Source organism: Bombyx mori, chromosome 27, assembly GCF_030269925.1.
Source record: "Bombyx mori chromosome 27, ASM3026992v2".
NCBI lineage: Eukaryota > Metazoa > Arthropoda > Insecta > Lepidoptera > Bombycidae > Bombyx > Bombyx mori.
Window position 1 is genome coordinate 6,302,517 of NC_085133.1, and position 26,877 is coordinate 6,329,393.

Consider the following 26,877-nt stretch of genomic DNA (forward strand, 5'->3'; position numbering starts at 1 on the left):
AGTAGCATTTACCAAATAGTATTTTTCTTTTATCCGAAATAACCCAGCACACATATTTACATTTTCCTAATTCACCTACCGTATACGAGACCCTGTCATATTTCAGTACCCGTATTTCCTTTGTAAAGTTACTGTTTGCGGACGAACGCTCCGAGAACAGATTGACTGTTATTCGTTCCTGCATTACTTCCATCTGTCATATCGAATGTGTTCTACTGTGTAACTATATTGATTGCTGGTTTTGAAAGTTTTGGCTTTGAGCGACAGTGATCATCAATGATCACCATTAGATTATTTTTTTCCTTTCTAGGCAAATGAGTCCTTTCTAGGCAAGTGAGTTTGCGAGTCGTCGTGGCCTAAAAGATAAGACGTCCGGTGCATTCGTATGAAGCGATGCACCGGTGTTCGAATCCCGCTGGCGGGTACCAATTTTTCTAATGAAATACGTACTCAGAAAATGTGAGTGACTTCCACGGTGAAGGAATAACATCGTGTAATAAAAATGAAACCCGCAAAATTATAATTTGCGTAATCACTGGTGGTAGGACCTCTTGGGAGTCCACACGGGTAGGTACCACCACCCTGCCTATTTCCGCCGTGAAGCAGTAATGCGTTTCAGCTTGAAAGGCGGGGCAGCCGTTGTAACTATACTGAGAACTTAGAACTTATATCTCAAGGTGGGTGCCAAATATTTATAATTTTATATTTTTAAACTAGCTGACCCGGCAGACTTCGTAGTGCCTCAATCGATAAATAAAAGACCTAAAATTTTGTATAAAACAAACTTAAAACAAACAAAAGGAATCCGTCCGACGGGGGACACATCAAAGGAAAAACAAAATTGTTATTTTGATTTATTTCCGAGCATTTTCATATTTATCTACCTTTTAAACCTTCTCTGGACTTCCACAAATAATTCAAGACCAAAATTAGCCAAATCGGTTTAGCCGTTCGCAGCAGCCGAGTTTTAGCGAGACTAACGAACAGCAATTCATTTCTATATATAGAGATTTCATGTACTATGGGAACTAGATATTGATATGCACACGTAAATACGATTTTAAATATGTATTATACATGTATGGGTTTTAAGCACATAGACAATGAACAGACGAACCTATTCATCACATGAATGTCTGCCCGATGTGGGAATCGAAATCATGACCCTTGTCATGGCAGTCAGAGACGTTAACTACAGCACCATCCAGCCAGTCATTTTTCATATACATTAAGAAAATATACCGTTCCTTTTTATTTTGTTTCCATCAACTTGACACGTAATGGCTACCAGGAAAAACAATGATAATTGAATATACTTGGGAGAAAACGAGCCCCGAATAGAAATGAGAAAAGTCGTTCGCATCGAAAGCGGCCTCCTTAGTCGGACCTTCACGAGAGCTACGAAATTAAGTACAGGTAATCCTCCGATGCCATGAGAACAAACGAGTCCTTTCTAAGGCAGCTAAGCTAGACATCCGAAAAAGGCTCTCTTCCATCTGCCGGGAACGTGTTATGAGCTTCTTCGGACACATCATGCGGTCTCCCAGACATGAATTAGAGAAGCTCATAATTACGGGTCGAATAGAAGGCAAGCGCGCCGTGGGCAGAACACCAGCCAGATGGTGAGATCTAGCAAGAGAAGCACTCGGTGGTAGTCTGTACCGTGCAGTCCATGCCACCCATGATCGAGCACATTGGAAGTACGTCGCATGTGGTCGCGATCCTCAGTAGTGAGGGAACGATATAGAAGAAGAAGAACCCTCCTATAACGCGGTATTTTACAACACGGTTCCTCTCTAACACGAAAGGTAAAATTCCCCAGAACCTTTTTATAACACGGTACTTCTACAACACGATAATGAGATTTTTATTTAAAACTAGCTTTTGCCCGCGACTCCGTCCGCGTGGAATAATCACTTTGGCATAACGCTAAATTTTACCCCCACTTCATTTACGTAGAAAGTGAAAATATTTTTGAATTATAGAATGTTAAGGAGCTATTTAAACCACTATTTTGAAACATTCTTTATTGGTGCTCCACTTGTATTGGTCTTACCGTGATGTCATATATCCTATAGCCTTCCTCAATAAATGGGCTATGTAACACTGAAAGAATTTTTCAAATCGGACCAGTGGTTCCTGAGATTAGCGCTTTCAAACAAAACAAACAAACTCTTCAGCTTTTTAATATTAGTATAGATTAGTTACAAAATTACATTATGTACTATGAACACACAATATATGGGAATAACCCAAATTTAACTGCTGATTATTTATGTATGTATGTATAATAGGTAAAAAGACATCTAAGCTTAGTTCAGAGGTTTCATTCAGAAAAAAATACTCTGCTTTTTATGCTGGCTTCTAGTAAGTTCTAGTCTGATATAACACGGTTTCGCACACAGGACTTTGTAGGATCGTATCTACCGAGGGTAGGAGGGTTACCTGTATTAAATAACGTTGGACCTAATGGTATTCTTTGCAGGACAGTCACACGGAAACGTTCTTAGACAATGAAAATGTATAAGCCAGTTGTGACTGTTTACATGTTGGTGTTAAACAGCTGAAGCTTCCAAATTGCTCTCCAAATTTCAGCATGAAATTCCTCCTTCAAAGTTACAAGACATAGATTGATTAGATACTAGCTGTACCCGACCGCTTCGCTGGGCATTTAAAATTAACATTATCATTTCTCACCCCCACAAACATTCTCATCATTAACGCCCCCGCAACTGGTTTAGGGAGTCCAACACTCATACAAATATTAGCCTATCCATTAAGTACATGTATTTTCTACATGGATACCAAGTTTCAAGTCAATCGGATGCATGGTTCAGTAGTTATAACGGAACATCCGTAAAAACCACTAATATGGTATGTTACCATATGAATCAGACACATATCAATCAGAATTTTGCCCATTAACATCGATAAATCATCACACGTATGCAATTAAGGATTGTTATTTATACATAGGTTTCTGTTCCCCAATGGCATTATATTTCCCGCAGATTCAAGTTTGAAAACCATGTACCTTAATTATAAAAACGAACAAACTAATCAGAAACACAGGTGTACCAAGGCTATATGAATCAGATATTTACCTTAGATTTATATATTAGTATAGATTAATGTCATATTTTCGAAAAACTATCCTGTATATTGTATAATATTTGTTCATACAATGCTTACGCTATCTGTCTCAATCAATTCTAAGCAAACCAGCTAAAACCTTAATATGATTTTATTGGTAGCCGGTGCTTAAATTTTTTAATGCGGATGAGAATTTGTTAATTACGCTTTGATAATGTAACCAATCATTATAAAAACTTTTAATAGTACCAGAAGTACTGAAGTCCTTTTCAAACATAAAACTACAAGTCCCCAGCTATATATTTTTTTCTGCATTACCCCAACCAAAGCCGCGTGTAAAAGCTAGTTGAAAATAAAACGAAAAATTTATGAACATCCTTTTTACTGTAGTTCTGATTTATTAACAATGTTAAAGAGATTTATAATTAAAATAGATTAAGTCCTAAATTACTACTAACACTAGTGAGAATCACCCTCTCTTTCTCTTAACAAAACATACATAATTTTTGTCCAAATTCGTTTCCTGGGTCGTAAATACAAATAAAATATATCATCTACATAACATGGTGTCGGAAATAATTTATTTCGACAGTCAACCACGATTTAAGATATTTGTTTTGTAATGAATTTAGTTAAGATTTGGAAATACTAAGTCTGAAGAGGGAATTCAGTTCTCTTTGTATTTTGATGTTTTGTACCGTATGTTCTATGGGAACCGCTCTGTAGGATTGTTTGTGATGATTCATGATCTCCACATTACCATGCTACCATTCGTCACAGGAGCAGAGCGAATAAATACTACCTGGAAACACTGCACTCATCTACATTTGATTTCCGGAGATATTTTCTCCTAAGCACCATCCGGCTCTGGAATAAGGCCCCTCTGTAATATTTTTTCGTGAGTGCTATGATATGTCCATATTTCGAAGATTTCTGTCTACGAGCATCAGTGGCCAGTTACCATCAGGCGGACCGTATACTTTACTGCACATTTGTGCACTCGAAAAATCATAAATTAAAAACAGGATTTTTTTATTGCCGTGTAGGCAGACGAGCATACGGCCCACCTGATGGTGAGTGGTTGCCGTCGCTCATGGACATCAGCAATGGCAGGGGCAGAGCCAAGCCGCTGCCTACAAAATTACTTAAATACTTCTAATATTGGTGAATGTTTAAAATCTTTGCAAAGCTTATAGAAAAAAGAACATTGTGGTCGTGAATACTGCAAACAGTAAAAATTCGCATTTTCTTATTCTTCCAAAATCTTTTCAAGGGTTGTCTTAACGCTAATTGATTACAAGTCTGTCGATGCAGTAAATCGATTGTCCCTCTCCAAACGATTCCTGCAAACTGTCAAACTGAAAGCAGTACGGGATGAATTTTGGTGTGTGGCGCATTTAAGTTGTAGATGTCTATGGGCTCCAGTAACCACTTAACATCAGGTGGGCTGTGAGATCGCCCACACACATAAGAAAAATATATATATATGTCGTGGATAAAGACTTTTAGTTGTCGTGGATAACGACTTTTAGTAATATTAAGACGGTGGTTTTGATTATTATTTTAAATGATGAAATGTTGTTTTGATAAACATAACAAAATGAAGGGTAGACTCCGTAACGCCACAGTATAAAATGGCGGTACGTGGACAGAGTCGTGGCATTCCGTGTCAGACAGTAATTCCGTCCGTCTCAGTCAGTGAGTCTCTGTCAAGTCAGTCAGTCGGTCAGTCGGTCTGTCGGTATGTGCAACGAAACTGTCGGTTTACCCTGTCATTGTGAAAGTTGTGTGTGTTGAGTTTCAATAATTATTATTCAAAAGGTTTTATTGACTTTTTATAAACTGTGTTCAATCAAATACGAGTGATGACGGAACCTACCGCTCAGCCATCCCTGACGTGAGCCGACATATATATATATATATATATATATATATATATATATATATATATATTTAAGGTTGTACTGACCCTTCGATATTTTGGGAAAATGAATGTATTTGTTTCAGTTCGTTTTTATGTTACCGCGGGATCTTTCATTCTAATGAATTCATTTTTGGTCCTAGATGTAGTTCATATGTATACTCTATAAATACTTAAAAAATATTTTTATTAATATAACCCCGTGTTTTCTTTCCTACCGATATATCTAACTACCACAAACAGTAACTAGACTATGGCAAAAACGAGAAACACTTTCGTTACTGGAGCCAGTACAGATGTTAGGGTTCGGGATAAATAAATGTGCCACCTTTTTTTTTCCTGCCTAGCTGAGAGCCTTAAGAGGCTATTTCAGCGCAACCTTAACTAGTAGGTGAGCTCACGGAGCTCAAACCCGACGACGTTGCCAACACGAACCCTAGCAAGAGCCGTGTTTCGCAGAATCTACCACCCGATCGGAAACGTGACCCACTGAGAAGATCCGGCGAGAAACTCAGTGGGCTGTGTCTGAAGTTAGTTTACTCGTCGAACGATGTCCGGTGGTTGAGGCACCTAAAAGCACTGTTAGAGGATCGGGAGGATCGGGAGGATCCGAAATGACATGAGTGCCACCAAAGTACACCTTAAAAGTGTATTTATCACTTAGAACACTTGAAAATTCTTAATTCCGCTTCGCTTCAAGTGATCCGTTCGCTGTTTCGCTTCGAGTAGTTCCGATTACTAACTATGTTCGTGACATCTCCGCAACGCTTTTATAGTCGAAACGACATCCCTAGAATCGTCAAGAACATTCTTGAAAGTCGAGCACTTTCGATGCGTGCTTCCGCTATCGTAACTACTCGAGCGTTTTAGGTGTTACTAGATCCTTTGGTATTCGTTTCGGCTATTCGGCGATAGATGGCGTTACTCTTACCCGGGTAACAATAAAAACATCAAAAGGTAAATACTCAATTGTTTTTTTGCGTACTCTGCGAGAACTGAAACTGTGCAGGATATGCAAAAAAACTTTTGCCGTGAGTTTCTCCGTGAGGCGCAGCGTCGCTCTCGTTGAAGCAGCCCGTGGAGTACTCGCTGAACAGACTGTAGAGCACTCACGTCAAAATTGATTTTTTGCGTACTCTGCGAGAACTGAAACTGTGCAGGATATGCAAAAAAACTTTTGCCGTGAATTTCTCCGTGATGCGCAGCGTCGCTTTCGTTGAAGCAGCCCGTAGAGTACTCGCTGAACAGACTGTAGAGCACTCACGTCAAAATTGTTTTTTTGCGTACTCTGCGAGAACTGAAACTGTGCAGGATATGCAAAAAAACTTTTGCCGTGAGTTTCTCCGTGATGCGCACCGTCGCTTTCGTTAAAGCAGCCCGTAGAGTACTCGCTGAACAGACTGTAGAGCACTCACGTCAAAATTGTTTTTTTGCGTACTCTGCGAGAACTGAAACTGTGCAGGATATGCAAAAAAACTTTTGCCGTGAGTTTCTCCGTGATGCGCACCGTCGCTTTCGTTAAAGCAGCCCGTAGAGTACTCGCTGAACAGCCTGTAGAGCACTCACGTCAAAATTGTTTTTTTGCGTACTCTGCGAGAACTGAAACTGTGCAGGATATGCAAAAAAACTTTTGCCGTGAGTTTCTCCATGAGGCGCAGCGTCGCTCTCGTTGAAGCAGCCCGTAGAGTACTCGCTGAACAGACTGTAGAGCACTCACGTCAAAATTGTTTTTTTGCGTACTCTGCGAGAACTGAAACTGTGCAGGATATGCAAAAAAACTTTTGCCGTGAGTTTCTCCGTGATGCGCAGCGTCGCTCTCGTTGAAGCAGCCCGTAGAGTACTCGCTGAACAGACTGTAGAGCCCTCACGTCAAAATTGTTTTTTTGCGTACTCTGCGAGAACTGAAACTGTGCAGGATATGCAAAAAAACTTTTGCCGTGAGTTTCTCCATGAGGCGCAGCGTCGCTCTCGTTGAAGCAGCCCGTAGAGTACTCGCTGAACAGCCTGTAGAGCACTCACGTCAAAATTGTTTTTTTGCGTACTCTGCGAGAACTGAAACTGTGCAGGATATGCAAAAAAACTTTTGCCGTGAGTTTCTCCGTGATGCGCAGCGTCGCTCTCGTTGAAGCAGCCCGTAGAGTACTCGCTGAACAGACTGTAGAGCCCTCACGTCAAAATTGTTTTTTTGCGTACTCTGCGAGAACTGAAACTGTGCAGGATATGCAAAAAAACTTTTGCCGTGAGTTTCTCCATGAGGCGCAGCGTCGCTCTCGTTGAAGCAGCCCGTAGAGTACTCGCTGAACAGACTGTAGAGCACTCACGTCAAAATTGTTTTTTTGCGTACTCTGCGAGAACTGAAACTGTGCAGGATATGCAAAAAAACTTTTGCCATGAGTTTCTCCGTGATGCGCACCGTCGCTTTCGTTGAAGCAGCCCGTAGAGTACTCGCTGAACAGACTGTAGAGCCCTCACGTCAAAATTGTTTTTTTGCGTACTCTGCGAGAACTGAAACTGTGCAGGATATGCAAAAAAACTTTTGCCGTGAGTTTCTCCATGAGGCGCAGCGTCGCTCTCGTTGAAGCAGCCCGTAGAGTACTCGCTGAACAGACTGTAGAGCACTCACGTCAAAATTGTTTTTTTGCGTACTCTGCGAGAACTGAAACTGTGCAGGATATGCAAAAAAACTTTTGCCGTGAGTTTCTCCATGAGGCGCAGCGTCGCTCTCGTTGAAGCAGCCCGTAGAGTACTCGCTGAACAGCCTGTAGAGCACTCACGTCAAAATTGTTTTTTTGCGTACTCTGCGAGAACTGAAACTGTGCAGGATATGCAAAAAAACTTTTGCCGTGAGTTTCTCCGTGATGCGCAGCGTCGCTTTCGTTGAAGCAAACCGTAGAGTCCTCGCTGAACAGACTGTAGAGCACTCACGTCAAAATTGTTTTTTTGCGTACTCTGCGAGAACTGAAACTGTGCAGGATATGCAAAAAAACTTTTGCCGTGAGTTTCTCCGTGATGCGCAGCGTCACTCTCGTTGAAGCAGCCCGTGGAGTACTTGCTGAACAGACTGTAGAGCACTCACGTCAAAATTGTTTTTTTGCGTACTCTGCGAGAACTGAAACTGTGCAGGATATACAAAAAAACTTTTGCCGTGAGTTTCTCCGTGAGGCGCAGCGTCGCTCTCGTTGAAGCAGCCCGTGGAGTACTCGCTGAACAGACTGTAGAGCCCTCACGTCAAAATTGTTTTTTTGCGTACTCTGCGAGAACTGAAACTGTGCAGGATATGCAAAAAAACTTTTGCCGTGAGTTTCTCCATGAGGCGCAGCGTCGCTCTCGTTGAAGCAGCCCGTAGAGTACTCGCTGAACAGCCTGTAGAGCACTCACGTCAAAATTGTTTTTTTGCGTACTCTGCGAGAACTGAAACTGTGCAGGATATGCAAAAAAACTTTTGCCGTGAGTTTCTCCGTGATGCGCAGCGTCGCTTTCGTTGAAGCAGCCTGTAGAGTACTCGCTGAACAGACTGTAGAGCACTCACGTCAAAATTGTTTTTTTGCGTACTCTGCGAGAACTGAAACTGTGCAGGATATGCAAAAAAACTTTTGCCGTGAGTTTCTCCATGAGGCGCAGCGTCGCTCTCGTTGAAGCAGCCCGTAGAGTACTCGCTGAACAGCCTGTAGAGCACTCACGTCAAAATTGTTTTTTTGCGTACTCTGCGAGAACTGAAACTGTGCAGGATATGCAAAAAAACTTTTGCCGTGAGTTTCTCCGTGATGCGCAGTGTCGCTTTCGTTGAAGCAAACCGTAGAGTACTCGCTGAACAGACTGTAGAGCACTCACGTCAAAATTGTTTTTTTGCGTACTCTGCGAGAACTGAAACTGTGCAGGATATGCAAAAAAACTTTTGCCGTGAGTTTCTCCGTGATGCGCAGCGTCACTCTCGTTGAAGCAGCCCGTAGAGTACTCGCTGAACAGACTGTAGAGCACTCACGTCAAAATTGTTTTTTTGCGTACTCTGCGAGAACTGAAACTGTGCAGGATATGCAAAAAAACTTTTGCCGTGAGTTTCTCCATGAGGCGCAGCGTCGCTCTCGTTGAAGCAGCCCGTAGAGTACTCGCTGAACAGCCTGTAGAGCACTCACGTCAAAATTGTTTTTTTGCGTACTCTGCGAGAACTGAAACTGTGCAGGATATACAAAAAAACTTTTGCCGTGAGTTTCTCCGTGAGGCGCAGCGTCGCTCTCGTTGAAGCAGCCCGTGGAGTACTCGCTGAACAGACTGTAGAGCACTCACGTCAAAATTGTTTTTTTGCGTACTCTGCGAGAACTGAAACTGTGCAGGATATGCAAAAAAACTTTTGCCGTGAATTTCTCCGTGATGCGCAGCGTCGCTTTCGTTGAAGCAAACCGTAGAGTACTCGCTGAACAGACTGTAGAGCACTCACGTCAAAATTGTTTTTTTGCGTACTCTGCGAGAACTGAAACTGTGCAGGATATGCAAAAAAACTTTTGCCGTGAATTTCTCCGTGATGCACAGCGTCGCTTTCGTTGAAGCAGCCCGTAGAGTACTCGCTGAACAGACTGTAGAGCACTCACGTCAAAATTGTTTTTTTGCGTACTCTGCGAGAACTGAAACTGTGCAGGATATGCAAAAAAACTTTTGCCGTGAGTTTCTCCATGAGGCGCAGCGTCGCTCTCGTTGAAGCAGCCCGTGGAGTACTCGCTGAACAGACTGTAGAGCACTCACGTCAAAATTGTTTTTTTGCGTACTCTGCGAGAACTGAAACTGTGCAGGATATGCAAAAAAACTTTTGCCGTGAATTTCTCCGTGATGCGCAGCGTCGCTTTCGTTGAAGCAGCCCGTAGAGTACTCGCTGAACAGCCTGTAGAGCACTCACGTCAAAATTGTTTTTTTGCGTACTCTGCGAGAACTGAAACTGTGCAGGATATGCAAAAAAACTTTTGCCGTGAGTTTCTCCATGAGGCGCAGCGTCGCTCTCGTTGAAGCAGCCCGTGGAGTACTCGCTGAACAGACTATAGAGCACTCACGTCAAAATTGTTTTTTTGCGTACTCTGCGAGAACTGAAACTGTGCAGGATATGCAAAAAAACTTTTGCCGTGAGTTTCTCCGTGATGCGCAGCGTCGCTTTCGTTGAAGCAGCCCGTAGAGTACTCGCTGAACAGACTGTAGAGCACTCACGTCAAAATTGTTTTTTTGCGTACTCTGCGAGAACTGAAACTGTGCAGGATATGCAAAAAAACTTTTGCCGTGAGTTTCTCCATGAGGCGCAGCGTCGCTCTCGTTGAAGCAGCCCGTAAAGTACTCGCTGAACAGCCTGTAGAGCACTCACGTCAAAATTGTTTTTTTGCGTACTCTGCGAGAACTGAAACTGTGCAGGATATGCAAAAAAACTTTTGCCGTGAGTTTCTCCGTGATGCGCAGCGTCGCTTTCGTTGAAGCAAGCCGTAGAGTACTCGCTGAACAGACTGTAGAGCACTCACGTCAAAATTGTTTTTTTGCCTACTCTGCGAGAACTGAAACTGTGCAGGATATGCAAAAAAACTTTTGCCGTGAGTTTCTCCATGAGGCGCAGCGTCGCTCTCGTTGAAGCAGCCCGTAGAGTACTCGCTGAACAGACTGTAGAGCACTCACGTCAAAATTGTTTTTTTGCGTACTCTGCGAGAACTGAAACTGTGCAGGATATGCAAAAAAACTTTTGCCGTGAGTTTCTCCGTGAGGCGCAGCGTCGCTCTCGTTGAAGCAGCCCGTAGAGTACTCGCTGAACAGACTGTAGAGCACTCACGTCAAAATTGTTTTTTTGCGTACTCTGCGAGAACTGAAACTGTGCAGGATATGCAAAATAACTTTTGCCGTGAGTTTCTCCATGAGGCGCAGCGTCGCTCTCGTTGAAGCAGCCCGTGGAGTACTCGCTGAACAGACTGTAGAGCACTCACGTCAAAATTGTTTTTTTGCGTACTCTGCGAGAACTGAAACTGTGCAGGATATGCAAAATAACTTTTGCCGTGAGTTTCTCCATGAGGCGCAGCGTCGCTCTCGTTGAAGCAGCCCGTAGAGTACTCGCTGAACAGACTGTAGAGCACTCACGTCAAAATTGTTTTTTTGCGTACTCTGCGAGAACTGAAACTGTGCAGGATATGCAAAAAAACTTTTGCCATGAGTTTCTCCATGAGGCGCAGCGTCGCTCTCGTTGAAGCAGCCCGTAGAGTACTCGCTGAACAGCCTGTAGAGCCCTCACGTCAAAATTGTTTTTTTTCGTACTCTGCGAGAACTGAAACTGTGCAGGATATGCAAAAAAACTTTTGCCGTGAGTTTCTCCATGAGGCGCAGCGTCGCTCTCGTTGAAGCAGCCCGTAGAGTACTCGCTGAACAGCCTGTAGAGCACTCACGTCAAAATTGTTTTTTTGCGTACTCTGCGAGAACTGAAACTGTGCAGGATATGCAAAAAAACTTTTGCCGTGAGTTTCTCCGTGATGCGCAGTGTCGCTTTCGTTGAAGCAAACCGTAGAGTACTCGCTGAACAGACTGTAGAGCACTCACGTCAAAATTGTTTTTTTGCGTACTCTGCGAGAACTGAAACTGTGCAGGATATGCAAAAAAACTTTTGCCGTGAGTTTCTCCGTGATGCGCAGCGTCACTCTCGTTGAAGCAGCCCGTAGAGTACTCGCTGAACAGACTGTAGAGCACTCACGTCAAAATTGTTTTTTTGCGTACTCTGCGAGAACTGAAACTGTGCAGGATATGCAAAAAAACTTTTGCCGTGAGTTTCTCCGTGATGCGCAGCGTCGCTTTCGTTGAAGCAGCCCGTAGAGTACTCGCTGAACAGACTGTAGAGCACTCACGTCAAAATTGTTTTTTTGCGTACTCTGCGAGAACTGAAACTGTGCAGGATATGCAAAAAAACTTTTGCCGTGAGTTTCTCCGTGATGCGCACCGTCGCTTTCGTTGAAGCAGCCCGTAGAGTACTCGCTGAGCAGACTGTAGAGCACTCACGTCAAAATTGTTTTTTTGCGTACTCTGCGAGAACTGAAACTGTGCAGGATATGCAAAAAAACTTTTGCCGTGAGTTTCTCCGTGATGCGCACCGTCGCTTTCGTTAAAGCAGCCCGTAGAGTACTCGCTGAACAGACTGTAGAGCACTCACGTCAAAATTGTTTTTTTGCGTACTCTGCGAGAACTGAAACTGTGCAGGATATGCAAAAAAACTTTTGCCGTGAGTTTCTCCGTGATGCGCACCGTCGCTTTCGTTGAAGCAGCCCGTAGAGTACTCGCTGAACAGACTGTAGAGCACTCACGTCAAAATTGTTTTTTTGCGTACTCTGCGAGAACTGAAACTGTGCAGGATATGCAAAAAAACTTTTGCCGTGAGTTTCTCCGTGATGCGCAGTGTCGCTTTCGTTGAAGCAGCCCGTAGAGTACTCGCTGAACAGACTGTAGAGCACTCACGTCAAAATTGTTTTTTTGCGTACTCTGCGAGAACTGAAACTGTGCAGGATATGCAAAAAAACTTTTGCCGTGAGTTTCTCCATGAGGCGCAGCGTCGCTCTCGTTGAAGCAGCCCGTGGAGTACTCGCTGAACAGACTGTAGAGCACTCACGTCAAAATTGTTTTTTTGCGTACTCTGCGAGAACTGAAACTGTGCAGGATATGCAAAAAAACTTTTGCCGTGAGTTTCTCCATGAGGCGCAGCGTCGCTCTCGTTGAAGCAGCCCGTAGAGTACTCGCTGAACAGCCTGTAGAGCACTCACGTCAAAATTGTTTTTTTGCGTACTCTGCGAGAACTGAAACTGTGCAGGATATGCAAAAAAACTTTTGCCGTGAGTTTCTCCGTGATGCGCAGCGTCGCTTTCGTTGAAGCAGCCCGTAGAGTACTCGCTGAACAGACTGTAGAGCACTCACGTCAAAATTGTTTTTTTGCGTACTCTGCGAGAACTGAAACTGTGCAGGATATGCAAAAAAACTTTTGCCGTGAGTTTCTCCGTGATGCGCACCGTCGCTTTCGTTGAAGCAGCCCGTAGAGTACTCGCTGAACAGACTGTAGAGCACTCACGTCAAAATTGTTTTTTTGCGTACTCTGCGAGAACTGAAACTGTGCAGGATATGCAAAAAAACTTTTGCCGTGAGTTTCTCCGTGATGCGCAGTATCGCTTTCGTTGAAGCAGCCCGTAGAGTACTCGCTGAACAGACTGTAGAGCACTCACGTCAAAATTGTTTTTTTGCGTACTCTGCGAGAACTGAAACTGTGCAGGATATGCAAAAAAACTTTTGCCGTGAGTGTCTCCGTGATGCGCAGCGTCGCTTTCGTTGAAGCAGCCCGTAGAGTACTCGCTGAACAGACTGTAGAGCACTCACGTCAAAATTGTTTTTTTGCGTACTCTGCGAGAACTGAAACTGTGCAGGATATGCAAAAAAACTTTTGCCGTGAGTTTCTCCATGAGGCGCAGCGTCGCTCTCGTTGAAGCAGCCCGTAGAGTACTCGCTGAACAGCCTGTAGAGCACTCACGTCAAAATTGTTTTTTTGCGTACTCTGCGAGAACTGAAACTGTGCAGGATATGCAAAAAAACTTTTGCCGTGAGTTTCTCCGTGATGCGCAGCGTCGCTTTCGTTGAAGCAAACCGTAGAGTACTCGCTGAACAGACTGTAGAGCACTCACGTCAAAATTGTTTTTTTGCGTACTCTGCGAGAACTGAAACTGTGCAGGATATGCAAAAAAACTTTTGCCGTGAGTTTCTCCGTGATGCGCAGCGTCACTCTCGTTGAAGCAGCCCGTAGAGTACTCGCTGAACAGACTGTAGAGCACTCACGTCAAAATTGTTTTTTTGCGTACTCTGCGAGAACTGAAACTGTGCAGGATATGCAAAAAAGCTTTTGCCGTGAGTGTCTCCGTGATGCGCAGCGTCGCTTTCGTTGAAGCAGCCCGTAGAGTACTCGCTGAACAGACTGTAGAGCACTCACGTCAAAATTGTTTTTTTGCGTACTCTGCGAGAACTGAAACTGTGCAGGATATGCAAAAAAACTTTTGCCGTGAGTTTCTCCGTGAGGCGCAGCGTCGCTCTCGTTGAAGCAGCCCGTAGAGTACTCGCTGAACAGACTGTAGAGCACTCACGTCAAAATTGTTTTTTTGCGTACTCTGCGAGAACTGAAACTGTGCAGGATATGCAAAATAACTTTTGCCGTGAGTTTCTCCATGAGGCGCAGCGTCGCTCTCGTTGAAGCAGCCCGTGGAGTACTCGCTGAACAGACTGTAGAGCACTCACGTCAAAATTGTTTTTTTGCGTACTCTGCGAGAACTGAAACTGTGCAGGATATGCAAAAAAACTTTTGCCATGAGTTTCTCCATGAGGCGCAGCGTCGCTCTCGTTGAAGCAGCCCGTAGAGTACTCGCTGAACAGCCTGTAGAGCCCTCACGTCAAAATTGTTTTTTTTCGTACTCTGCGAGAACTGAAACTGTGCAGGATATGCAAAAAAACTTTTGCCGTGAGTTTCTCCATGAGGCGCAGCGTCGCTCTCGTTGAAGCAGCCCGTAGAGTACTCGCTGAACAGCCTGTAGAGCACTCACGTCAAAATTGTTTTTTTGCGTACTCTGCGAGAACTGAAACTGTGCAGGATATGCAAAAAAACTTTTGCCGTGAGTTTCTCCGTGATGCGCAGTGTCGCTTTCGTTGAAGCAAACCGTAGAGTACTCGCTGAACAGACTGTAGAGCACTCACGTCAAAATTGTTTTTTTGCGTACTCTGCGAGAACTGAAACTGTGCAGGATATGCAAAAAAACTTTTGCCGTGAGTTTCTCCGTGATGCGCAGCGTCACTCTCGTTGAAGCAGCCCGTAGAGTACTCGCTGAACAGACTGTAGAGCACTCACGTCAAAATTGTTTTTTTGCGTACTCTGCGAGAACTGAAACTGTGCAGGATATGCAAAAAAACTTTTGCCGTGAGTTTCTCCGTGATGCGCAGCGTCGCTTTCGTTGAAGCAGCCCGTAGAGTACTCGCTGAACAGACTGTAGAGCACTCACGTCAAAATTGTTTTTTTGCGTACTCTGCGAGAACTGAAACTGTGCAGGATATGCAAAAAAACTTTTGCCGTGAGTTTCTCCGTGATGCGCACCGTCGCTTTCGTTGAAGCAGCCCGTAGAGTACTCGCTGAGCAGACTGTAGAGCACTCACGTCAAAATTGTTTTTTTGCGTACTCTGCGAGAACTGAAACTGTGCAGGATATGCAAAAAAACTTTTGCCGTGAGTTTCTCCGTGATGCGCACCGTCGCTTTCGTTAAAGCAGCCCGTAGAGTACTCGCTGAACAGACTGTAGAGCACTCACGTCAAAATTGTTTTTTTGCGTACTCTGCGAGAACTGAAACTGTGCAGGATATGCAAAAAAACTTTTGCCGTGAGTTTCTCCGTGATGCGCACCGTCGCTTTCGTTGAAGCAGCCCGTAGAGTACTCGCTGAACAGACTGTAGAGCACTCACGTCAAAATTGTTTTTTTGCGTACTCTGCGAGAACTGAAACTGTGCAGGATATGCAAAAAAACTTTTGCCGTGAGTTTCTCCGTGATGCGCAGTGTCGCTTTCGTTGAAGCAGCCCGTAGAGTACTCGCTGAACAGACTGTAGAGCACTCACGTCAAAATTGTTTTTTTGCGTACTCTGCGAGAACTGAAACTGTGCAGGATATGCAAAAAAACTTTTGCCGTGAGTTTCTCCATGAGGCGCAGCGTCGCTCTCGTTGAAGCAGCCCGTGGAGTACTCGCTGAACAGACTGTAGAGCACTCACGTCAAAATTGTTTTTTTGCGTACTCTGCGAGAACTGAAACTGTGCAGGATATGCAAAAAAACTTTTGCCGTGAGTTTCTCCATGAGGCGCAGCGTCGCTCTCGTTGAAGCAGCCCGTGGAGTACTCGCTGAACAGACTGTAGAGCACTCACGTCAAAATTGTTTTTTTGCGTACTCTGCGAGAACTGAAACTGTGCAGGATATGCAAAAAAACTTTTGCCGTGAGTTTCTCCGTGATGCGCAGCGTCGCTTTCGTTGAAGCAGCCCGTAGAGTACTCGCTGAACAGCCTGTAGAGCACTCACGTCAAAATTGTTTTTTTGCGTACTCTGCGAGAACTGAAACTGTGCAGGATATGCAAAAAAACTTTTGCCGTGAGTTTCTCCATGAGGCGCAGCGTCGCTCTCGTTGAAGCAGCCCGTAGAGTACTCGCTGAACAGCCTGTAGAGCACTCACGTCAAAATTGTTTTTTTGCGTACTCTGCGAGAACTGAAACTGTGCAGGATATGCAAAAAAACTTTTGCCGTGAGTTTCTCCGTGATGCGCAGTGTCGCTTTCGTTGAAGCAAACCGTAGAGTACTCGCTGAACAGACTGTAGAGCACTCACGTCAAAATTGTTTTTTTGCGTACTCTGCGAGAACTGAAACTGTGCCGGATATGCAAAAAAACTTTTGCCGTGAGTTTCTCCATGAGGCGCAGCGTCGCTCTCGTTGAAGCAGCCCGTGGAGTACTCGCTGAACAGCCTGTAGAGCACTCACGTCAAAATTGTTTTTTTGCGTACTCTGCGAGAACTGAAACTGTGCAGGATATGCAAAAAACTTTTGCCGTGAGTTTCTCCGTGATGCGCAGTGTCGCTTTCGTTGAAGCAAACCGTAGAGTACTCGCTGAGCAGACTGTAGAGCACTCACGTCAAAATTGTTTTTTTGCGTACTCTGCGAGAACTGAAACTGTGCAGGATATGCAAAAAAACTTTTGCCGTGAGTTTCTCCGTGATGCGCACCGTCGCTTTCGTTAAAGCAGCCCGTAGAGTACTCGCTGAACAGACTGTAGAGCACTCACGTCAAAATTGTTTTTTTGCGTACTCTGCGAGAACTGAAACTGTGCAGGATATGCAAAAAAACTTTTGCCGTGAGTTTCTCCGTGATGCGCACCGTCGCTTTCGTTGAAGCAGCCCGTAGAGTACTCGCTGAACAGACTGTAGAGCACTCACGTCAAAATTGTTTTTTTGCGTACTCTGCGAGAACTGAAACTGTGCAGGATATGCAAAAAAACTTTTGCCGTGAGTTTCTCCGTGATGCGCAGTGTCGCTTTCGTTGAAGCAGCCCGTAGAGTACTCGCTGAACAGACTGTAGAGCACTCACGTCAAAATTGTTTTTTTGCGTACTCTGCGAGAACTGAAACTGTGCAGGATATGCAAAAAAACTTTTGCCGTGAGTTTCTCCATGAGGCGCAGCGTCGCTCTCGTTGAAGCAGCCCGTGGAGTACTCGCTGAACAGACTGTAGAGCACTCACGTCAAAATTGTTTTTTTGCGTACTCTGCGAGAACTGAAACTGTGCAGGATATGCAAAAAAACTTTTGCCGTGAGTTTCTCCATGAGGCGCAGCGTCGCTCTCGTTGAAGCAGCCCGTGGAGTACTCGCTGAACAGACTGTAGAGCACTCACGTCAAAATTGTTTTTTTGCGTACTCTGCGAGAACTGAAACTGTGCAGGATATGCAAAAAAACTTTTGCCGTGAGTTTCTCCGTGATGCGCAGCGTCGCTTTCGTTGAAGCAGCCCGTAGAGTACTCGCTGAACAGCCTGTAGAGCACTCACGTCAAAATTGTTTTTTTGCGTACTCTGCGAGAACTGAAACTGTGCAGGATATGCAAAAAAACTTTTGCCGTGAGTTTCTCCATGAGGCGCAGCGTCGCTCTCGTTGAAGCAGCCCGTAGAGTACTCGCTGAACAGCCTGTAGAGCACTCACGTCAAAATTGTTTTTTTGCGTACTCTGCGAGAACTGAAACTGTGCAGGATATGCAAAAAAACTTTTGCCGTGAGTTTCTCCGTGATGCGCAGTGTCGCTTTCGTTGAAGCAAACCGTAGAGTACTCGCTGAACAGACTGTAGAGCACTCACGTCAAAATTGTTTTTTTGCGTACTCTGCGAGAACTGAAACTGTGCCGGATATGCAAAAAAACTTTTGCCGTGAGTTTCTCCATGAGGCGCAGCGTCGCTCTCGTTGAAGCAGCCCGTGGAGTACTCGCTGAACAGCCTGTAGAGCACTCACGTCAAAATTGTTTTTTTGCGTACTCTGCGAGAACTGAAACTGTGCAGGATATGCAAAAAACTTTTGCCGTGAGTTTCTCCGTGATGCGCAGTGTCGCTTTCGTTGAAGCAAACCGTAGAGTACTCGCTGAACAGACTGTAGAGCACTCACGTCAAAATTGTTTTTTTGCGTACTCTGCGAGAACTGAAACTGTGCAGGATATGCAAAAAAACTTTTGCCGTGAGTTTCTCCGTGATGCGCAGCGTCACTCTCGTTGAAGCAGCCCGTAGAGTACTCGCTGAACAGACTGTAGAGCACTCACGTCAAAATTGTTTTTTTGCGTACTCTGCGAGAACTGAAACTGTGCAGGATATGCAAAAAAACTTTTGCCGTGAGTTTCTCCGTGATGCGCAGCGTCGCTTTCGTTGAAGCAGCCCGTAGAGTACTCGCTGAACAGACTGTAGAGCACTCACGTCAAAATTGTTTTTTTGCGTACTCTGCGAGAACTGAAACTGTGCAGGATATGCAAAAAAACTTTTGCCGTGAGTTTCTCCGTGATGCGCAGCGTCACTCTCGTTGAAGCAGCCCGTAGAGTACTCGCTGAACAGACTGTAGAGCACTCACGTCAAAATTGTTTTTTTGCGTACTCTGCGAGAACTGAAACTGTGCAGGATATGCAAAAAAACTTTTGCCGTGAGTTTCTCCGTGAGGCGCAGCGTCGCTCTCGTTGAAGCAGCCCGTGGAGTACTCGCTGAACAGACTGTAGAGCACTCACGTCAAAATTGTTTTTTTGCGTACTCTGCGAGAACTGAAACTGTGCAGGATATGCAAAAAAACTTTTGCCGTGAGGTTCTCCATGAGGCGCAGCGTCGCTCTCGTTGAAGCAGCCCGTGGAGTACTCGCTGAACAGCCTGTAGAGCACTCACGTCAAAATTGTTTTTTTGCGTACTCTGCGAGAACTGAAACTGTGCAGGATATGCAAAAAAACTTTTGCCGTGAGTTTCTCCATGAGGCGCAGCGTCGCTCTCGTTGAAGCAGCCCGTAGAGTACTCGCTGAACAGCCTGTAGAGCACTCACGTCAAAATTGTTTTTTTGCGTACTCTGCGAGAACTGAAACTGTGCAGGATATGCAAAAAAACTTTTGCCGTGAGTTTCTCCGTGATGCGCAGTGTCGCTTTCGTTGAAGCAAACCGTAGAGTACTCGCTGAACAGACTGTAGAGCACTCACGTCAAAATTGTTTTTTTGCGTACTCTGCGAGAACTGAAACTGTGCAGGATATGCAAAAAAACTTTTGCCGTGAGTTTCTCCGTGATGCGCAGCGTCACTCTCGTTGAAGCAGCCCGTAGAGTACTCGCTGAACAGACTGTAGAGCACTCACGTCAAAATTGTTTTTTTGCGTACTCTGCGAGAACTGAAACTGTGCAGGATATGCAAAAAAACTTTTGCCGTGAGTTTCTCCGTGAGGCGCAGCGTCGCTCTCGTTGAAGCAGCCCGTGGAGTACTCGCTGAACAGACTGTAGAGCACTCACGTCAAAATTGTTTTTTTGCGTACTCTGCGAGAAGTGAAACTGTGCAGGATATGCAAAAAAACTTTTGCCGTGAGTTTCTCCATGAGGCGCAGCGTCGCTCTCGTTGAAGCAGCCCGTGGAGTACTCGCTGAACAGCCTGTAGAGCACTCACGTCAAAATTGTTTTTTTGCGTACTCTGCGAGAACTGAAACTGTGCAGGATATGCAAAAAAACTTTTGCCGTGAGTTTCTCCGTGATGCGCAGTGTCGCTTTCGTTGAAGCAAACCGTAGAGTACTCGCTGAACAGACTGTAGAGCACTCACGTCAAAATTGTTTTTTTGCGTACTCTGCGAGAACTGAAACTGTGCAGGATATGCAAAAAAACTTTTGCCGTGAGTTTCTCCGTGATGCGCAGCGTCACTCTCGTTGAAGCAGCCCGTAGAGTACTCGCTGAACAGACTGTAGAGCACTCACGTCAAAATTGTTTTTTTGCGTACTCTGCGAGAACTGAAACTGTGCAGGATATGCAAAAAAACTTTTGCCGTGAGTTTCTCCGTGATGCGCAGCATCGCTTTCGTTGAAGCAGCCCGTAGAGTACTCGCTGAACAGACTGTAGAGCACTCACGTCAAAATTGTTTTTTTGCGTACTCTGCGAGAACTGAAACTGTGCAGGATATGCAAAAAAACTTTTGCCGTGAGTTTCTCCGTGATGCGCAGCGTCGCTTTCGTTGAAGCAGCCCGTAGAGTACTCGCTGAACAGACTGTAGAGCACTCACGTCAAAATTGTTTTTTTGCGTACTCTGCGAGAACTGAAACTGTGCAGGATATGCAAAAAAACTTTTGCCGTGAGTTTCTCCATGAGGCGCAGCGTCGCTCTCGTTGAAGCAGCCCGTAGAGTACTCGCTGAACAGCCTGTAGAGCACTCACGTCAAAATTGTTTTTTTGCGTACTCTGCGAGAACTGAAACTGTGCAGGATATGCAAAAAAACTTTTGCCGTGAGTTTCTCCGTGATGCGCAGCGTCGCTTTCGTTGAAGCAGCCCGTAGAGTACTCGCTGAACAGACTGTAGAGCACTCACGTCAAAATTGTTTTTTTGCGTACTCTGCGAGAACTGAAACTGTGCAGGATATGCAAAAAAACTTTTGCCGTGAGTTTCTCCGTGATGCGCACCGTCGCTTTCGTTGAAGCAGCCCGTAGAGTACTCGCTGAACAGACTGTAGAGCACTCACGTCAAAATTGTTTTTTTGCGTACTCTGCGAGAACTGAAACTGTGCAGGATATGCAAAAAAACTTTTGCCGTGAGTTTCTCCGTGATGCGCAGTATCGCTTTCGTTGAAGCAGCCCGTAGAGTACTCGCTGAACAGACTGTAGAGCACTCACGTCAAAATTGTTTTTTTGCGTACTCTGCGAGAACTGAAACTGTGCAGGATATGCAAAAAAACTTTTGCCGTGAGTGTCTCCGTGATGCGCAGCGTCGCTTTCGTTGAAGCAGCCCGTAGAGTACTCGCTGAACAGACTGTAGAGCACTCACGTCAAAATTGTTTTTTTGCGTACTCTGCGAGAACTGAAACTGTGCAGGATATGCAAAAAAACTTTTGCCGTGAGTTTCTCCATGAGGCGCAGCGTCGCTCTCGTTGAAGCAGCCCGTAGAGTACTCGCTGAACAGCCTGTAGAGCACTCACGTCAAAATTGTTTTTTTGCGTACTCTGCGAGAACTGAAACTGTGCAGGATATGCAAAAAAACTTTTGCCGTGAGTTTCTCCGTGATGCGCAGCGTCGCTTTCGTTGAAGCAAACCGTAGAGTACTCGCTGAACAGACTGTAGAGCACTCACGTCAAAATTGTTTTTTTGCGTACTCTGCGAGAACTGAAACTGTGCAGGATATGCAAAAAAACTTTTGCCGTGAGTTTCTCCGTGATGCGCAGCGTCACTCTCGTTGAAGCAGCCCGTAGAGTACTCGCTGAACAGACTGTAGAGCACTCACGTCAAAATTGTTTTTTTGCGTACTCTGCGAGAACTGAAACTGTGCAGGATATGCAAAAAAACTTTTGCCGTGAGTTTCTCCGTGATGCGCAGCGTCGCTTTCGTTGAAGCAGCCCGTAGAGTACTCGCTGAACAGACTGTAGAGCACTCACGTCAAAATTGTTTTTTTGCGTACTCTGCGAGAACTGAAACTGTGCAGGATATGCAAAAAAATTTTTGGCGTGAGTTTCTCCGTGATGCGCAGCGTCGCTTTCGTTGAAGCAAACCGTAGAGTACTCGCTGAACAGACTGTAGAGCACTCACGTCAAAATTGTTTTTTTGCGTACTCTGCGAGAACTGAAACTGTGCAGGATATGCAAAAAAACTTTTGCCGTGAGTTTCTCCGTGATGCGCAGCGTCGCTTTCGTTGAAGCAGCCCGTAGAGTACTCGCTGAACAGACTGTAGAGCACTCACGTCAAAATTGTTTTTTTGCGTACTCTGCGAGAACTGAAACTGTGCAGGATATGCAAAAAAACTTTTGCCGTGAGTTTCTCCATGAGGCGCAGCGTCGCTCTCGTTGAAGCAGCCCGTAGAGTACTCGCTGAACAGCCTGTAGAGCACTCACGTCAAAATTGTTTTTTTGCGTACTCTGCGAGAACTGAAACTGTGCAGGATATGCAAAAAAACTTTTGCCGTGAGTTTCTCCGTGATGCGCACCGTCGCTTTCGTTGAAGCAGCCCGTAGAGTACTCGCTGAACAGACTGTAGAGCACTCACGTCAAAATTGTTTTTTTGCGTACTCTGCGAGAACTGAAACTGTGCAGGATATGCAAAAAAACTTTTGCCGTGAGTTTCTCCATGAGGCGCAGCGTCGCTCTCGTTGAAGCAGCCCGTAGAGTACTCGCTGAACAGCCTGTAGAGCACTCACGTCAAAATTGTTTTTTTGCGTACTCTGCGAGAACTGAAACTGTGCAGGATATGCAAAAAAACTTTTGCCGTGAGTTTCTCCGTGATGCGCACCGTCGCTTTCGTTGAAGCAGCCCGTAGAGTACTCGCTGAACAGACTGTAGAGCACTCACGTCAAAATTGTTTTTTTGCGTACTCTGCGAGAACTGAAACTGTGCAGGATATGCAAAAAAACTTTTGCCGTGAGTTTCTCCGTGATGCGCACCGTCGCTTTCGTTAAAGCAGCCCGTAGAGTACTCGCTGAACAGACTGTAGAGCACTCACGTCAAAATTGTTTTTTTGCGTACTCTGCGAGAACTGAAACTGTGCAGGATATGCAAAAAAACTTTTGCCGTGAGTTTCTCCGTGATGCGCAGCGTCGCTTTCGTTGAAGCAGCCCGTAGAGTACTCGCTGAACAGACTGTAGAGCACTCACGTCAAAATTGTTTTTTTGCGTACTCTGCGAGAACTGAAACTGTGCAGGATATGCAAAAAAACTTTTGCCGTGAGTTTCTCCGTGATGCGCACCGTCGCTTTCGTTAAAGCAGCCCGTAGAGTACTCGCTGAACAGACTGTAGAGCACTCACGTCAAAATTGTTTTTTTGCGTACTCTGCGAGAACTGAAACTGTGCAGGATATGCAAAAAAACTTTTGCCGTGAGTTTCTCCGTGATGCGCAGCGTCGCTTTCGTTGAAGCAGCCCGTAGAGTACTCGCTGAACAGACTGTAGAGCACTCACGTCAAAATTGTTTTTTTGCGTACTCTGCGAGAACTGAAACTGTGCAGGATATGCAAAAAAACTTTTGCCGTGAGTTTCTCCGTGAGGCGCAGCGTCGCTCTCGTTGAAGCAGCCCGTAGAGTACTCGCTGAACAGCCTGTAGAGCACTCACGTCAAAATTGTTTTTTTGCGTACTCTGCGAGAACTGAAACTGTGCAGGATATGCAAAAAAACTTTTGCCGTGAGTTTCTCCGTGATGCGCACCGTCGCTTTCGTTGAAGCAGCCCGTAGAGTACTCGCTGAACAGACTGTAGAGCACTCACGTCAAAATTGTTTTTTTGCGTACTCTGCGAGAACTGAAACTGTGCAGGATATGCAAAAAAACTTTTGCCGTGAGTTTCTCCGTGATGCGCACCGTCGCTTTCGTTAAAGCAGCCCGTAGAGTACTCGCTGAACAGACTGTAGAGCACTCACGTCAAAATTGTTTTTTTGCGTACTCTGCGAGAACTGAAACTGTGCAGGATATGCAAAAAAACTTTTGCCGTGAGTTTCTCCGTGATGCGCAGCGTCGCTTTCGTTGAAGCAGCCCGTAGAGTACTCGCTGAACAGACTGTAGAGCACTCACGTCAAAATTGTTTTTTTGCGTACTCTGCGAGAACTGAAACTGTGCAGGATATGCAAAAAAACTTTTGCCGTGAGTTTCTCCGTGATGCGCACCGTCGCTTTCGTTAAAGCAGCCCGTAGAGTACTCGCTGAACAGACTGTAGAGCACTCACGTCAAAATTGTTTTTTTGCGTACTCTGCGAGAACTGAAACTGTGCAGGATATGCAAAAAAACTTTTGCCGTGAGTTTCTCCGTGATGCGCAGCGTCGCTTTCGTTGAAGCAGCCCGTAGAGTACTCGCTGAACAGACTGTAGAGCACTCACGTCAAAATTGTTTTTTTGCGTACTCTGCGAGAACTGAAACTGTGCAGGATATGCAAAAAAACTTTTGCCGTGAGTTTCTCCGTGATGCGCAGTGTCGCTTTCGTTGAAGCAAACCGTAGAGTACTCGCTGAACAGACTGTAGAGCACTCACGTCAAAATTGTTTTTTTGCGTACTCTGCGAGAACTGAAACTGTGCAGGATATGCAAAAAAACTTTTGCCGTGAGTTTCTCCATGAGGCGCAGCGTCGCTCTCGTTGAAGCAGCCCGTAGAGTACTCGCTGAACAGCCTGTAGAGCACTCACGTCAAAATTGTTTTTTTGCGTACTCTGCGAGAACTGAAACTGTGCAGGATATGCAAAAAAACTTTTGCCGTGAGTTTCTCCGTGATGCGCACCGTCGCTTTCGTTGAAGCAGCCCGTAGAGTACTCGCTGAACAGACTGTAGAGCACTCACGTCAAAATTGTTTTTTTGCGTACTCTGCGAGAACTGAAACTGTGCAGGATATGCAAAAAAACTTTTGCCGTGAGTTTCTCCATGAGGCGCAGCGTCGCTCTCGTTGAAGCAGCCCGTAGAGTACTCGCTGAACAGCCTGTAGAGCACGTCAAAATTGTTTTTTTGCGTACTCTGCGAGAACTGAAACTGTGCAGGATATGCAAAAAAACTTTTGCCGTGAGTTTCTCCGTGATGCGCAGCGTCGCTTTCGTTGAAGCAAACCGTAGAGTACTCGCTGAACAGACTGTAGAGCACTCACGTCAAAATTGTTTTTTTGCGTACTCTGCGAGAACTGAAACTGTGCAGGATATGCAAAAAAACTTTTGCCGTGAGTTTCTCCGTGATGCGCAGCGTCGCTTTCGTTGAAGCAGCCCGTAGAGTACTCGCTGAACAGACTGTAGAGCACTCACGTCAAAATTGTTTTTTTGCGTACTCTGCGAGAACTGAAACTGTGCAGGATATGCAAAAAAACTTTTGCCGTGAGTTTCTCCGTGATGCGCAGCGTCGCTTTCGTTGAAGCAAACCGTAGAGTACTCGCTGAACAGACTGTAGAGCACTCACGTCAAAATTGTTTTTTTGCGTACTCTGCGAGAACTGAAACTGTGCAGGATATGCAAAAAAACTTTTGCCGTGAGTTTCTCCGTGATGCGCAGCGTCGCTTTCGTTGAAGCAGCCCGTAGAGTACTCGCTGAACAGACTGTAGAGCACTCACGTCAAAATTGTTTTTTTGCGTACTCTGCGAGAACTGAAACTGTGCAGGATATGCAAAAAAACTTTTGCCGTGAGTTTCTCCATGAGGCGCAGCGTCGCTCTCGTTGAAGCAGCCCGTAGAGTACTCGCTGAACAGCCTGTAGAGCACTCACGTCAAAATTGTTTTTTTGCGTACTCTGCGAGAACTGAAACTGTGCAGGATATGCAAAAAAACTTTTGCCGTGAGTTTCTCCGTGATGCGCACCGTCGCTTTCGTTGAAGCAGCCCGTAGAGTACTCGCTGAACAGACTGTAGAGCACTCACGTCAAAATTGTTTTTTTGCGTACTCTGCGAGAACTGAAACTGTGCAGGATATGCAAAAAAACTTTTGCCGTGAGTTTCTCCATGAGGCGCAGCGTCGCTCTCGTTGAAGCAGCCCGTAGAGTACTCGCTGAACAGCCTGTAGAGCACTCACGTCAAAATTGTTTTTTTGCGTACTCTGCGAGAACTGAAACTGTGCAGGATATGCAAAAAAACTTTTGCCGTGAGTTTCTCCGTGATGCGCACCGTCGCTTTCGTTGAAGCAGCCCGTAGAGTACTCGCTGAACAGACTGTAGAGCACTCACGTCAAAATTGTTTTTTTGCGTACTCTGCGAGAACTGAAACTGTGCAGGATATGCAAAAAAACTTTTGCCGTGAGTTTCTCCGTGATGCGCACCGTCGCTTTCGTTAAAGCAGCCCGTAGAGTACTCGCTGAACAGACTGTAGAGCACTCACGTCAAAATTGTTTTTTTGCGTACTCTGCGAGAACTGAAACTGTGCAGGATATGCAAAAAAACTTTTGCCGTGAGTTTCTCCGTGATGCGCAGCGTCGCTCTCGTTGAAGCAGCCCGTAGAGTACTCGCTGAACAGACTGTAGAGCACACACGTCAAAATTGTTTTTTTGCGTACTCTGCGAGAACTGAAACTGTGCAGGATATGCAAAAAAACTTTTGCCGTGAGTTTCTCCGTGATGCGCAGCGTCGCTTTCGTTGAAGCAGCCCGTAGAGTACTCGCTGAACAGACTGTAGAGCACTCACGTCAAAATTGTTTTTTTGCGTACTCTGCGAGAACTGAAACTGTGCAGGATATGCAAAAAAACTTTTGCCGTGAGTTTCTCCGTGATGCGCAGCGTCGCTCTCGTTGAAGCAGCCCGTAGAGTACTCGCTGAACAGACTGTAGAGCACTCACTTCAAAATTTCTTTTGTGTGCACTCTGCGAGAACTGAAATTGATAGTGTCAGGTCAAATTTTCCATCGAATATGGTCACTTGCTGTTGGTTTAAGAACTAGTATAACCTGAAAGCTGAGATATCCACTCTCTTTCCAGTTGGATCCATCATAATGTATCTAAGACTTCGATGGCATTTCGCCTTTGTGTGAGCCGGATTTCGGCTGTAGTTAAAAGGAGGCAGCGTAACGGAAGAGGTAAAGCTCTTTTCCTCTCGGCGCGGTGCCACTGTCCCCGATCCGAGGATTGCAAGAGGGCGTTGGTCTAGTTCGAGCCCCTCTAGAGTGGTAGTTCCCTCCCGCTGATGGCCACGGGCTGACCTGAGGGGGTTG

At 45.3% G+C, this 26,877-nt stretch overlaps 1 protein-coding gene and 5 non-coding genes across 9 annotated transcripts in view; all 6 read right to left on the bottom strand.

The window, feature by feature from the left end:
• The window catches only part of LOC101744693 (IQ motif and SEC7 domain-containing protein 1), a 246,308-nt gene that overhangs the window by 136,169 nt on the left and 83,262 nt on the right, over positions 1–26,877 (bottom strand). The window lies entirely within an intron of this gene.
• On the bottom strand, positions 5,972–6,048 carry Mir2778a-3 (microRNA mir-2778a-3). The gene has a single exon (NR_107354.1). It is a non-coding gene; the product is annotated as a microRNA mir-2778a-3 (primary transcript).
• Positions 6,123–6,199, bottom strand: Mir2778c (microRNA mir-2778c). Its single transcript, NR_107353.1, has one exon. It is a non-coding gene; the product is annotated as a microRNA mir-2778c (primary transcript).
• Positions 6,274–6,350, bottom strand: Mir2778d (microRNA mir-2778d). Its single transcript, NR_107361.1, is given in 1 exon segment — positions 6,274–6,350. It is a non-coding gene; the product is annotated as a microRNA mir-2778d (primary transcript).
• On the bottom strand, positions 10,502–10,578 carry Mir2778b (microRNA mir-2778b). Its single transcript, NR_107363.1, has one exon. It is a non-coding gene; the product is annotated as a microRNA mir-2778b (primary transcript).
• On the bottom strand, positions 10,804–10,880 carry Mir2778a-4 (microRNA mir-2778a-4). Its single transcript, NR_107365.1, has one exon. It is a non-coding gene; the product is annotated as a microRNA mir-2778a-4 (primary transcript).